Source organism: Panulirus ornatus, chromosome 9, assembly GCF_036320965.1.
Source record: "Panulirus ornatus isolate Po-2019 chromosome 9, ASM3632096v1, whole genome shotgun sequence".
NCBI lineage: Eukaryota > Metazoa > Arthropoda > Malacostraca > Decapoda > Palinuridae > Panulirus > Panulirus ornatus.
Window position 1 is genome coordinate 58009418 of NC_092232.1, and position 7152 is coordinate 58016569.

The following is a 7152-nucleotide window of genomic DNA, read 5'->3' on the forward strand; positions in this document are numbered from 1 at the left end:
GAGCGATATCGTCTCTCAACCGATTCCTCTCGATCTTCTCTTGCACGGCCTTCATGATACGTTTGGGCGGCTTTCTCCATTTTCTTTGCATTTCAGTTGGTGATCCTGCGCCATCGAGCCACATGATACCAGAATAGTATCGTTCCTGTTTCCCAACGGGTCCAATCTTGGTGTCACACATGATGCCGAGTGAACCCAAATGGCGGCCGATGTTTACGTTGGAAGCCACGGGCTCGTTATGTATCTTGCAGTAACTTTCATACCGTTGCTGCAGCTCTTTCCTGCTGATAAGGTACCGCTTCATAGTAATAGTCTTTCCCTTCATTTGAACGAAGGTATTCATGAAACTAACAAAGGAAGCCTTTCCTTTATAATCCCGTTTGTAGTAACAGAAGGCCATTGAAGACGTGGACTGGGCCAGGCGAAGTAACACAGACTAACAAGATAGTCCTCTAATCAGTGGTCCTGTATCAGCACTGAACTCGAAATACGTCAGAACGACAATTTCAACCCAGGGCTGGAGGGCCAATTGATGATATTCTCACGTCTTGCTCAACCAAGTAACCTCGGTTAGACCTTGTTTATATTCAAATATAGTAAAGTTAATATAGTGAAGCTTGATGATTCTATTCATATGTAAATTGCAATGTAGTTTGTGTATATTTATATATATATATATATATATATATATATATATATATATATATATATATATATATATATATATATATATATTCAATAATGGATGGAACTTGGCTCCTAAGGTGATTTTGTTGGAGTGGGACCTCCAGCCATTCTGTCCACCTTTTCCCTTTCTAGACATGTGGTGGTGCATTGGGTAGTGTGGCAACCTTCGTCTTCATCTTTTTGGATGCAGGCTTGCAAACCTCGTGGAGTAGTTGTGGGGTTTGTTTCTTTGCTGCACCCGACATAGCCATCTGGGCGTAGCTATCTACCCGGGCTGGTGGGTCAGCCAGCATAGCTACACGCTCACTCGGTACCTGGGCTGGTGGACGAGCAGCCTTCCTTTCTTCCATGGCTACAGTCTGCCTAACGACCTGGGGTTGTGGAGCAGCCATCCTTACTACCACCCAGGTTGGTTGGGCAGCCTTTTTTCCTTTCTTTGCTACACCCTTCTGGTTGGGCTGGTTGGGCAACTTTCTTTTTCCTCTTCTTCGATACAACCTGCCAACCGAATTCGTCTGCTGGTGGGTCCGTTTCTTTCATGGATACAACCTCTGTAGCCACTTGGGCTGGCGGGTCAACCTTCGGTTGTAGGTAAAAGTATATATATAGAATAATGTGGTTATCATCAGCAGCCAGAGGCCATTCCTCCCTCCTTGCCTGCAGAGTTCTTGATTTTCTGGAAAGTTCTACGAGATTCTGGTAAGATAAATACCATTGAGAGGACGTTGTTAGGGGACAGTCAGGTTCAGTTTAGAGTTGGTTGCGGGATGGTCCTTTTACTGTGTCGTATCAGCCAGATGGGTATTTCTTTTCACAGTTTTCGTTAAAGTTTGTTTTCTAGAAACATAATCTAGAGCACTATTTTCCATATGTTTATCATTTTTCTTGTTATAGTTTGATTATGATCATTAGTTTTGTTATTGTTGACTTTCAGATATTTGATGTTATGTTCGTGATTGCCGTGGAAGTGTCTGACATCTTGCTAGAAGACTTTCTGGTCACAATATTTCTGCACTGGGGAGTTGATCGTATTCTTTTATTGCAGGTTTTGTTATTATCTTGCTTTACATTAAGGTCTACTGGAGGTTTTCCCAATGCTGGTTGAACATATGTCCAGCAACAGGAGATGGCGTAAGATACAGTATTGATGAAACTTATCTATCTATATACTTATCTAAATATCGCTCTGTCAATCTATCAATCTAACTATGTATCTATCTATCTATCTTTATCTGAAAGTCAACAATAATGAAATCATTGATATATGAAGTATAACAATGTCCTCTCAATGGCAATTATCTCACCAGAATCTTCTAGAACCTTCCAGAAAACTATGAACTCTTCAGGCAAGGAGGGAGGAATGGTCTCCGGCTATTGATAAAACCATATTATTCCATATATATGTTTATATATACATATTTATGTATATATATGAATGTATATATAACGTACAGAATAATGCGGCCATCATCAGTATCGAAGAAAACTGAAAAGATGAGGTCCCACCGAGATTCGAACTCGGATTGCTGGATCCAAAGTCCAGAGTGCTAACCCTTACACCATGGGACCTGATAAGAAAAGATGTGATTTCATCTAAATGTTTTACATATAATCAACCAGAGGCCATTCCTCCCTCCCTGCCTGCAGGGTTCAAGGTTTTCTAGAAGGTTCTCGAAGATTCTGGTAAGATCATTACCTTTGAGAGGTCGTCGTTAGATGACAGTCAGGTTCACTCTATGGTTGGTGTTTGTAGTTGGTTGTCCGAGGATGTTGTTATACTTGATCAATTTTGTAATTGTTGACTTTCAGGTAGGAAGTACTCATTTACGATGCATCCTTGTACTCACAACAACCTTATGAGTCACTTCAAGATTTATCTTCACTACAACTTTATCTTCACTACACTATTAAGGTTGAAGTCAATGGTCACATTCACTACAATCTCAACACGACTGGTCTTATACCTAACTCATATTATCACTACATCCATGTACATGTATTTCTTGCAGAATAACTCAGATATCAATGATTTCTGTGAAAATTGACATATACAGCCTTACGTATCTATCGATCTGTCTAATATCTGTTCTTTACCTATCTATCTATCTATCTATCTATCTATCTATCTATCTATCTATCTATCTTTCTAAATCAGAAAGTCAACAACAATATCATTAATGATACGTATAACTACGTCCTCTCAATGGCAGTTCCTACCCAGAATCTTCGAGAACCTTCTAGAAAACCTTGAACCCTGCAGGCAGGGAGGGAGGAATGGCCTCTGGTTGATTATATGTAAAACATTGAGATGAAATCACATCTTTTCTTATCAGGTCCCATGGTGTAAGGGTTAGCACTCTCGACTCTAAATCCAGCAGTCCGAGTTCGAATCTCGTTGGGACCTCACCTTTTCAATTTTCTTAGAAATTGATGATGGAACTGAGCCATATAGTTGACCTTCGATGGACATATATTTCTTACGGCCCACCATTTTATTTAAGTATGAAGATCTCACGGCGGAGAGGAAACGTGTGATATTCAAAATCAAAAGCCGCAATTGCCCTCATGGTAATGGTCGACATGTTTGCAGACAGATGACACAGACATGTGAGAAGTTAGACAAATATTCACGTTCCTGTTTGCTGTATAGCCTAGGTTTATTATCACTTGTAATGAAGGAGAAATGTTGCACATTATTCCACACCTTTTAATTTAGGCTAGGTTAGGCTAGGATGACTAGGGTCCATAACGTAACAGAGCTGGGAAATGCATCATATCGGATCTGTATTTGTGCAAAATGGCGCAAGTTTGTGGAAGTGATTTACGCAATGCCGGAGAGAATCCACCTCCACCAGAAATAATGTCTCAGACCATACAATATCTGCTGTTGGACGAGCAGGGGACATTAGACCAATATATTCCTGTAGTTTACTGCTCTTCCCAAACACGCAGCAAGACATTCGTAAAAGCGTTAAACTGAACTTTTCCATCGGTTTTCATATCTTTAATTACTTACACCAGTTCCAACAGATGGAAAAAATCATTTGAAAAATCAGAAATTATTTGCCTATAAAAAGCATTTTGATCGATCGTACCAAATATTCAATTATTTATGTACCCGACAAAATATTCAGTCACTCCTATATCCGACATTTTTCCTGCTGGCTGGTGCCGTTAAAGTCATATGGTAATTTACCGCAATTAGATTATAGATATATTCATCTATATGGAATGGCTCAGCGTGAAGAAACATATATATTTTCACTAAATCCTCCTCTTCACTACATAGTTCTAACACATCTTGACTACACCATTGTATGACCACATTGTGTTCTTATCTTCACCACAGCCTCGGCAAAATTGATGTTTTCTTTACACATCAGGGTAGATGGCCATCTTTATGATGACAGAGAACACACATAACATATTAAACCACTTATCTTTAGTCACTTTAATCTAATTTCTGCTGATAAAAACGAATTATAATGACAATCCTTCTGTTCTGTGACAGGACATTGTACGGGTGAAGGAACTGTTGTCAGGCACATGTATCAAACTATTGAGAAATAAACTTAACCGTATTAAAGTATTAACTTCACTACATTAGACTTCTCTATATTAAGCTATGCTAGGATATGATCAGTTCCCAGGTTATATAAGGGCGGGAGCCGGGCCGAGAGCATCATTTGAGCTGTGACCTCTGTCGAGTGAACATCTCTGCTCCGCCTTGCAAGCTCCCCCAACCTTTCCTCGAACACTTCAATATAATAATGTTCACCAAGGAGGTAGGACGATCCTCCTTTGTCCAGGAGATGGAATTTGAATATGTCCATGTATTTGACATGGGCTATGGCTGTGTGGACATGGAAGTGGAATATCCAGACGTGGAAGTGATGGATGGAGTGGAACTTGGCTGTGTGGATATGGAGGTGGAATACCCAGACGTTGAAGAGATGGATGGAGTGGAATTGGTGGAATACCCGGACGTGGAAGTCATGGATGGAGTGGAATTTGGCTGTGTGGATATGGAGGTGGAATACCCAGAAGTGGAATTGGAGGAAATGGAATTTGGGTGAAGCTGGTATGAACGCCATATGGATTTGGTGAAGGTTGACCTCGTAATGTTTTGACGTAAAATAGGTCAACCACTGTGACCATGTGGCGGGGAGGGCCACATCCACCAACCACGAAGCGAGCCCCACCACGGAGAAGTATCCTGGCTGCATCCACGTACGAGAACCACCGCGGGATTGCCGTCATCCAGTACCCCTGCTATGCCTCCTACAAGAAGGCACTTCTTGCCAACGTGACACCACTTTCCGTCAACGGTCGCTGTGCAAAAGTGAAACCTCACCGTCCCACACGCCCTACCAGACCCACCATCCATGAGGAAATGCAGCCCACCCCACTTGTCAGGCCCACCTTCAGGGAGACATGGCAGGTCTCAAGACCTGTCAGGCCCACCATTCAAGACCGACTTGGTCCCCCAACACATGTCAGGTCTAGCGTTCTAGACCGACTGGGACCAATAACACATGACATGTCCTACGTTACAGACCAACTGCACTCCGCACCACGCACGGGCATTAAAAGGTGTGTCGAGATGACACAAACTCCCCGTGCCAAAAGATTCAGTTGGTGAGGAACCTGAGTTCTTTCTTCCTGCTGGTGCTGCAGGAGAACACGGCCCTAGAGTGGACACTGGAGGCGTGTTTGTGTTTGTGTTTGGGTTATCACTGAGGAACCAACACCAAGACAACTTTAGTTTCGCCCCGCCAAGGATTACGTTAATATGGCGGAAGTCTGGCTTTCTCCCAGTAGTGGATGACACATAATATCTACGTAGGGACGTTGAAAAACAAAGAAAGAAAAAAAATGGGAACATTATCCCGCCAAAAAAAATACATAAATTTACGGGGATAATTTCCTTCGTCTTCAAAGAAAAATGAAACTCTTCCGACGCTACCGTGCCTTCCATAAAGCAACCCTCAAAGAAATCACTTTCTACACAATGCGCAAGGAGTCGGTTAACCAATCTTCATATAGCTGGGGCTATTCTTCCCTCTGATTAATTCATTTTTCAAGATTAAGGAAAGTTATAATAAAAATATTGTATTGAGTTTCTCCGTTGGCGTCAGGGTAAACACCCATCCCCCCCGAAGCTTGGTTACCTTTCCGTGGTGGGGGGGACTTCATGGATTGGGCAGTAGCAACCATCGTTGGTTGCTTCTGTTCAATCCATGAACGAAAAACCAAGCATCTTGAACGTAATTGTCGTATAAATTCACTTGGTGTCAAAACTGACGCGAAAGCGGTTGTCTCAATTTTGTCAGAAATGTTTGTGCGTTTCGGCCTGATGGCGGGAGTCGGTTTGGCGCTGTGGTCATGAGGGAATACGAGGAAGATTGGCAACCGTCCCAGAAGTAGCTACAGTGAGGCCCAGCAGCTGTCCCTAATACTGTGGAAGGCACTCATGTAAGGTGTGCAGAGGCGCAGCAGTAACAAGGGAAACGGACAACCAAAACAGCAACCTTGATCATCAGGAGGCTATCCAATGCTCAGAGTAGATAAGGACGATTATTGCATGGCTTCGCTCAGATGATAAAAATCTTAGTATACAAGCTAGGCTTTTAAAGTGTCTCAAATGTATGGAGAATAAACAAAAATCTATGAAATTATTTCTTATAATATAGTAACCTGTAATGAGGTTAGTGATTTTGAATATTTTATGCAACCTACGTTAACAAAGTTGATCAGGGAATTGGCCAGATATATGTATATATATATATCATCTTGGTGTATGGGAAGGCCATATGGGAGACGGAGAGAGAGGCAGGAGCAGGAGAGAAATGATCAAACCTTCCCGCTTGTTCATAGTTGCTGCCTGAAATTTGTCTTCTGATAGTTCTACAGTTTTGTTTGTGTTTGTTATACTAATTATTAACATAAGAAAATTGTAATATAATGATTAAAGAAAATTATAGTAATTATAATTTAGAATTGTTATAGGTCAAGATTTGTACGTGAAGCGGAAGACCAAAATATGGTACGGGTCAGCCATTCGTGAGTGTAAGCGACAGCTATTGATAGTTACTGGCTTTAATTTATGATCATTTATGATATCTATTTATTACTTTTGTGTTAGCTGTTTTAAGTATTTGTTTTGTTTGCAGACTAAAACTTCTCTTATATGTTATTGTTTCTTGGGAAATTCTAGTTAATCGAGACGTTCATAAAGAATTATTTTTGGTCAGTTTGTTTTGTTTGAACAGACATGCATGGTGGAAAGGGACAGAATAAAAGTTACGGTTTGTTTATATTTGTTATTATTGATTAGTACTTTTCTTTTCATTTCTAACATTAGCTGTTTAAAGTGTTTGTGTTGTATTTAGACAAAGTTCTTTTTCAAATCTTATTGATTACCACATGAAAGCTAGGCTCTATAAGTGTCAAGTAAACAATATG

General features: G+C 40.9%; 1 non-coding gene across 1 annotated transcript; it reads right to left on the reverse strand.

The window, feature by feature from the left end:
* Positions 1 to 2184: 2184 nt before the first annotated feature.
* Positions 2185 to 2256, reverse strand: TRNAQ-UUG (transfer RNA glutamine (anticodon UUG)). Its single transcript has one exon. It is a non-coding gene; the product is annotated as a tRNA-Gln (tRNA).
* Positions 2257 to 7152: the final 4896 nt, after the last annotated feature.